This window comes from Elaeis guineensis, chromosome 2 (assembly GCF_000442705.2).
Source record: "Elaeis guineensis isolate ETL-2024a chromosome 2, EG11, whole genome shotgun sequence".
Taxonomy (NCBI): domain Eukaryota; kingdom Viridiplantae; phylum Streptophyta; class Magnoliopsida; order Arecales; family Arecaceae; genus Elaeis; species Elaeis guineensis.
In genome coordinates, this window is record NC_025994.2 from 62101558 (window position 1) to 62109061 (window position 7504).

Below are 7504 nucleotides of genomic sequence, written 5' to 3' on the forward strand. Positions count from 1 at the left end.
AAATTGAAGCTACCACAGAGAAGAAAGTCTGTTCGTGGGTTAAAAGAGGATGTGTGTAGAAAAAGAATGGCAGTCAAGCCCTCTCCTGCTCCAATCTCAGTTTTAGGTCCTGCTCCAACTTCTACACAGTCTCCACTTAGTCCAAGCAAGGTGCCTCTCTCCAATCGAAAAGTAGAATTCGGGAAGAACATAGATTTTAAGTTTTTTGAAAAAGAAGGATTCTCAATTGGATCAAAAATTAAAAATCAAGGATGAGAATTTTACTGTCTGTTGAAAGAAAATACTTATGTTGATTTGGTTAGAGAATTTTATTTGAACTTATGTTACTGCAATGGAACACTAAAGTCTTCAGTGAAAGGTGTTAACATTGTTCTTGATCCATTGCATTTGGGATAAATCCTGCGCTTGTCTTGTGAAGGTTATACTCATATAGAGCTCTCAATCAAAGAAGAGGGACTAAGTGTTATTTTAGGGAGAGTATTTACTAGAAATTTAAATAAATTAGAAGTAAGGATTCTTTCAGTAAAGATGAGACTTTTGCATCATATGGTGACCAAACTTTTTGTCCCTAGGAGTGGCAGGCATGACCTCTTATCTGGTAGAGATATATACATCATGTACCATGTGATCATCGAGACTCCCTTGAACCTTTCTGCTCTGATGTTTGAGGCCATGAGAGAGATCCTAAATAGGTCTAAGGCTCATCTGCCTTATGGTATGGCACTCACCCTGATCTTTAGGAGGTTCGAAGTCTGTTTTGAGGGAGAGACAGTCACCAAATTATCATATTCTGACACCATCAACCGCCACACACTGCATCGCATGGATTTTTTAAAAACTGATGGTGATTGGTCGAAGGGAGCAGAGGAGGAGGGACCATCTTCACCTCCTCGTGATCATAGAGCATCTCCTGATATTTAGTTTGTATCTGATCACGAGGCTGGTCCCTCAGAATCAGTGAAAAAGGATGTTTCTGTACCATAGTCAAGCACCAGAGTAGATCCTTCAGAGTTTTGAATTTGCAGAGGCAGGTATTAGCCTTAGCCCATCCCCAGTCGCAAGAGAACATCATGGAGGTCTCCAACCCGTCTGCAGAGGCAGCTAGGCTTTGAGGTGTTTTGCAAAGTGGCTTTAATTTTTTGAGGAGAGAGTTCAAGGAGGCTGTCTCTACTCAGATTGGTACCTTGATGCAGTCCATGTCGAGAGCTTTGGAATAATTGGACACCATCAGACTTACTCTCCTAGTACAGTCCATATCTTCCCCGGCTCTAGGACCTTCTTGCCCTTCTACTCATGCCGGTACTTCTATCCGCGCCGAAGCAGACGTGGTCGAGGACGTGCCCGTGGCCTTGATCCTGAGACTCCTCATCATATCTCTGATTCTGATGCCTCTAGCCATAATATTTATTAGATCTAGTATAGTTAGTCTTTTATATCTAGGATCTAGCTTATGGCCTTTTGTATTTGTTGGCTGATTGACTCATGGAAAGTTATATTTTTTGTTACCCATGACTCTTGTATGGCCTATGTATTTTGACTTGACTTTTATGTATTGTGGTATTTAAGTATTCAGTCATATTTTGGATACATATATATATGCTTTTAACTTCTATGAATGTCATTTGGATTGATTTTTATGAATGGCATCAATTGAAATGTCTTAATTATGTGATATGATAAATACCTCATATATGTGCTATGAAATATTATGAATAGAAATATCTTCTATATAAGCAAATTGAAATGTCCTTTATGATTGCAATAGTGAGGAGTCTTTTTCATTTTTTTTTAAAAACTCCTTAAGATCTTAATTGATGTTGTCAAAAAGGAGTAGAGAAATAAAATCGGGCAATAAGTAAAATTATCAAAAAAATTGTCAAAAAAAATAATCTTATAAGTAATTTTTAAACTAATGATTCAAACTACTCATGATGTATTTTATTTAAATAATTGGATATAATATTTAAGTGATGCATCTTCATAAATTTAAAAATTTTTAATCAATGCTTTATATATGTTATATTTTACTTTTGCTCAAGTATTTTATCATCATCAAAAAGGGAGAGATTGTTGCTCCATGAATTGATTTTGATGATTACAAAATATTTGAGGGGGTCACTAATAATTTTGGCTTGAAAAAAGATTTATTGTATTTCAGAGATAAAACCATAATTTTATCAAGTTTTGTTTCGAAAGGCTCAAGAGCAAGAACAGAAGATTTGTGATCTATTGGAGGTAATTTTATATTTTTTGAATGTATATTTTGAGAGAAAATCATGTTTAAAGAAAAGAATCGACCCCTAGGTCCGATCCCTGTCAAAAGGGACTGAACGACATGCTATTTTTGGCTGGCACACCCAAAGAGGATGACCCTAAAAGTCGACCTTCGTTGTCTATGCAAGTCAAAGATACAGAACAGTGACTTTCTGTTCTGTGCCACAGAGGTCGACCCTATGAGTCGACCCTTGTGCAGGGGACGACCCTATGAGTCGACCCCTGCGATGAAAAATCTTCGTAATGGCTAGTTTTTCAGCTCATTTTAACCGTATTTAATACTCATTTAATGCACTCCAACGGCTCTAATCCTATCCAAACTTCTCTTCACCATCTATTGAAGATATAAAGGCACTTAAAGGAGGGAAAAAGAGAAGGTTTTCAAGCATTCATTTCAATCCTAAGCAAAAAGCTCTCTTCAAGCAAAAGAAGCTTTCATTTCAAATTCACCAACCCCTCAGAAGCTCATTCAAGTCTTCAACAACCTTGAAAAAAATCAGAAAAGCTTCTTGCTTGTTGTGTAAAGTGTACTTAAAGTTTTATTTGCTCATTAAAGGAGCTAAACTTGTATTTCTTTGTCATTAATTCTTATACTCTATTTTTATCTTGATTTTTAGTTTTGGAAGGATTTTAAAACTTGGATAGATTGATCTGAACCTTGAATTGGATTATATTGGGTTGGTTTGTATCCGAAAAATAAGTATTCTAGCTAAGGATAGCTAGAGTCGGAGGTACCGACGTTGTATTCTTATTGAATACATTTTAGTGGAGTTAAATTTTCAAAAGGTGCTTGGGAGTGGATGTAGGTGCAAGATTGGCACCAAACCACTATAAACTTTGATTATTTGTGGTGTGCTTACTTGCTCTCTTTCTAAATTTTTTATTTCTTGTATTCTTGCATCTTATTTCTACACCTTGCTTAAATCACTTACTACATATAACTAGCTTATTATTATTTAATCCTTGTGGTTCTAAATTAACTTTAAAATTTTAAAAACCCAATTCACCCTCCTCTTGGTTGCATAGCTGGGCAACATAGGTCCAGCTGGCTTGAATCTAGGTCGAACCGGCTCGAACCTTGAGAGAACCGGCTCTGATAGGAGAACAGAAAGTAGTGTTTCCTGGCACGCTGCAGGAAGGCATGCCAGAGCCGGCTTAGATCCTGACAGAGCTGGCTCAGTGGCACGGACAGAAGATTTTTGAGATTTTGTTTTGGTCTAGAATTGGATTCAATTCTAGAGACTTAAGACCTCGATTTTGGAGGTCTTAAAAAGCTAATCCAAGGATTAAATTAGGGGCTTAGTCTAATGGGTGTGCAAGACAAGACATGGGTGTACATAGACTTGAGAATTGTACCAAATTGGATTAGTTGGGAGAGTTTTTGATTTGAGTCAAATTGACAATGTACATATACAATTTTGTATATGGTTTTGATGGAATAGAATCAGAATAGAAGCCTTTTCTCCCTAATTGCTCACTTTCTCCCTCTTTCATGTTTCTCCTCTCCTGTTCCACATGCCTAGGGTTCTTCTATGCCTGATATGATCCACCATCAAGATTTTTCTTCCATCCTTGTTGCTGCTTCCGCGATCTACGATCAGTAAGGGAAGATTCCTATCAACACTTTTAAGATTGTTAAGAAGATCAATGATAATGCCTACCAGCTGCAATTACCATGTCATCTTCGAATCTCTGATGTGTTTAATGTGAAGCATTTAATTTCTTATGCAGGTGATTTATCAGATGAGAAAGTTATTAAAACGAGGATGAGTTCTTTTTAGCCAGGGGAGAATGATGCAGACGTCATGCTCACAGATACATGGAATTGAGAGATCAGACCCAAAAGGGTGCAAATTCGACTTGATAGCTATTGTATGTGCCAGGATACTGACTGATCTGAGATATCTATAGTACCATCGAGGTATCCATTGAGGAATCCAAGGTATCTACTGAGGTATCGAGATATATCTACTGAGGTATCCGAAGTACCATCGATTCCTACAAGGTTCTGACGTTGTCACAGTAAGACGGCCATAACTTTGTCATCCAATGTCAGAATCCTTAAGTTGATCCCATTCCAGAAAGCTCTTTTTAAGCTCTATGAGGTTAATGGCTTTGCAATCACTATAAATTTTAAAGTCTAATTCAATCATTTGACAGTCCTACAAGAGCGCGTAAGATCTTAGTCTGTCATGGAGTATATTTTTGATTTATTTAGTATTTTATTTTCTTTTGAATTTCTTCTTTTAGTTGACTTAGGACTTTTACATTATAAATAGGGCCCTTGGCCATCATTATAATCAATTTTTTTGGGAGATTACTGAATTAAAACTCGTTAGAAGAGAGTTTCTTCTTCTTTTTCTTTATCTTTCATTATTTCGTGTGTCTTCCATCCTTCTTCTCTAATGATCACCATGCTATAGGCTGCATCACTTAGACGTTAGCTAGGGCTTCCACTTGGGAGGAATGGAAAAGGGCTTAATTGGGTGGGAGGCTTGGAGCGGCTAAATAAGGAAGCTTAGATGTTAGCTAGGAAATTATTCCATACACCAGGTCCAGATGAACCAGGACAAATCTCGAAGCATATGCATGCTGGATAGCGTGCAATTGAGAATTGGTGAAATGCAAGGGGTAACGTGGCATGTTATCAATTATGGGATTTGGTGTGGTTCAACTGCATCTGATGCATGCAATATGTAGACCATTAGCTAGGGCATCTGCTTAGGAGAGATGAGAAAGGGCATGATTTTTTTTAAAAATGGTAGTGGGCATGATTTTGTTTTATTTAGCATACGATTTTTATATTAGGAATAGGGATAACCATAATATGGCATTAATCAGATAGCTCAGAAAAAGCATAACCAATTTTATATTGGAAATGGTCTCTAGCCCTAATTAAATCACTTCAAATATTGTGTTTAGTCTGATTCAAATCTCCTATGGATAATATCAATTCAAAAGATAAATTGAATGCAATACTTTTTTGCTTTTTCTAATTTTTTTCTATTATTCATAAAATAGCTAGTCTATAAGTCGATAAACATTGATAACTTCTTAAAATTATATTGCATGTTACAATATTTCATGTGATAAATACATTCATATTCATTATAGTTTGTCATGATGTCATTTCATTCCTAAAGTAAGCTTCTTGAGCTCTTGTGTCATACATGTATATCATTTAGCTAAATTATCTAGTTATGTTTAAAGATTATCTTGATATGGTCCAAGAAGATCACAGGATTTAATGTGGACCATTTTGAATACTATAGATCGAGATGGATAGGATCTATATGCGAGATCAATCATGTTGGAAGCCAAATTATAAGCTAAATTTTCAGAGGGTATAACTTAATCATATGATGTCTGATTTTGATGATCTTTTTTTAAAATTGAAAAGTTTGTTGAGATCCATGTAATTATGCTCCCTAATAAGGAGTGGCCTAGCTATCAGATCCAAATTTCTTGACTTAGGGTCTGAAATGGATTGATCACATCAAAAAAAATTTCACTACAAAAAATTAGACTATTAGCGATGGCACCCCATCGCTAATTGCTGGTTGAAAAAATTTTAGTCCCTAATTGCCCTTGCTAGTGATGGGTTTATTAGCTATCGCTAATAATAGATATTTGTGACAGCATTAGCAATGGCTAAATTCTATCGTTATTTATTTTTATTTTTAAATAAAATTTAAAAAATTAAAAATAATTAAAAATAGCTTTGTTGTTGCTAATGCAATCACTAATAAGTATTAGCGATGGCTAAAGTTGTCACTAATGTCATCTGTAATATTTATTTTTTTAAAAAAAAATTATATTTTTTATTAGCGATAACTAAATCGTTGCTAATACCATTGGTAATAGTTCATTTTATTTTTTTAAAAAAATATATAATAATATTTTTTAAAATTTATTTTAATTAATCATAATTAATTATGGTTCCTAACACCTGTTATAATTAAAATCTAAAGATAATATGACAACTACAAATAAAAAACTAATTATATTATATTAAAAATATAAATTATATAATTTTACAAGCAGTATCAAAAAATACAATATATCAAAATAAAAAAAATAGCTCAGATCCTCCTCATCATTCTCCTCCTCATCTTTCTACTCCTCTCCAGTAGTTGGTGGATGAGAGCCTAATGTTCCAGCATCTTGAAATGAAGAACAGTAAAATATTATTAATAAATTTCGTTATGGAGGCGTATCTTTTGATACGAAGGCATATCTTTCGATACACTCCTCCAATTGTCGAATAGATTGTTCCTACACATCTATTCGATAATACAAAATTATAGACACCTCTGACTCATCAATTAATGGTTAGATTGAATTTTTGGCCCCTAGATCTCCTTCTCTGACTCAAATCTAAATATGTGAAGCTTCTAAATATAAAAATTTAAAATAAATAAAAAATTTACTAATAGAATTACCTGATGTGATAGTTGGGATAATAAGTCTAGTTGGTTGCACAGCTACAGATCTTGGAGAATCTCCATGATCGTATCACAAATGACATCTCGAAACCTCTGAGATCACTGGCTCAGAAGCCTCTACACGACCTCCTTCACATAAGCATCACTCTAGTCTAGGACGTCGAGGCCTGTGAGAACATCACAAAGTATTGAGTGCTGGAGGCTCAAAACTATGGTCGAATCTTATGACCCGACTCCTACTCACCCCTTCGATGACCCTGAGCCATCCCTCAAGGTCAAGGAAGGGCTAAGTGGATGGGTCATCACTATGCCACATAATGACGTACTCCATGTAATTTGTTTACACAGTTCAGAAATATATTAGTTCTAATATACATATCAGATCCTGTAACAACTTAATAAATATATTTTGAAATTCTTACCGCAATCTGTCGCGACCTAGGATCTAAATAATCACCAATCCTCCCACACTAGTGTGTAGTCTCCCACAACTGTAGCTGACCTAGTGGATGATCCAGCTACCGTATCTATAATAAGTAAATAATAAAATTAAATTAATTAAAACATACATATAAGAATTTTTACAGTTTCAGTGAAGAGTTTTAGTATAGATTTCTTATCAGTCTGTCGGCCACAATATATGTGCTGACGAAGCCACCTGTGTGCCTGATCGGATCCTGTTGGCAGTCCAATTCTATTGGACCCTCTGTCATCTACTGGAATGCTCCTTGCTGCTCCATTAATCGTAGAGGATCTTCCATATGTCGTCTGCATCCAGTGATCCC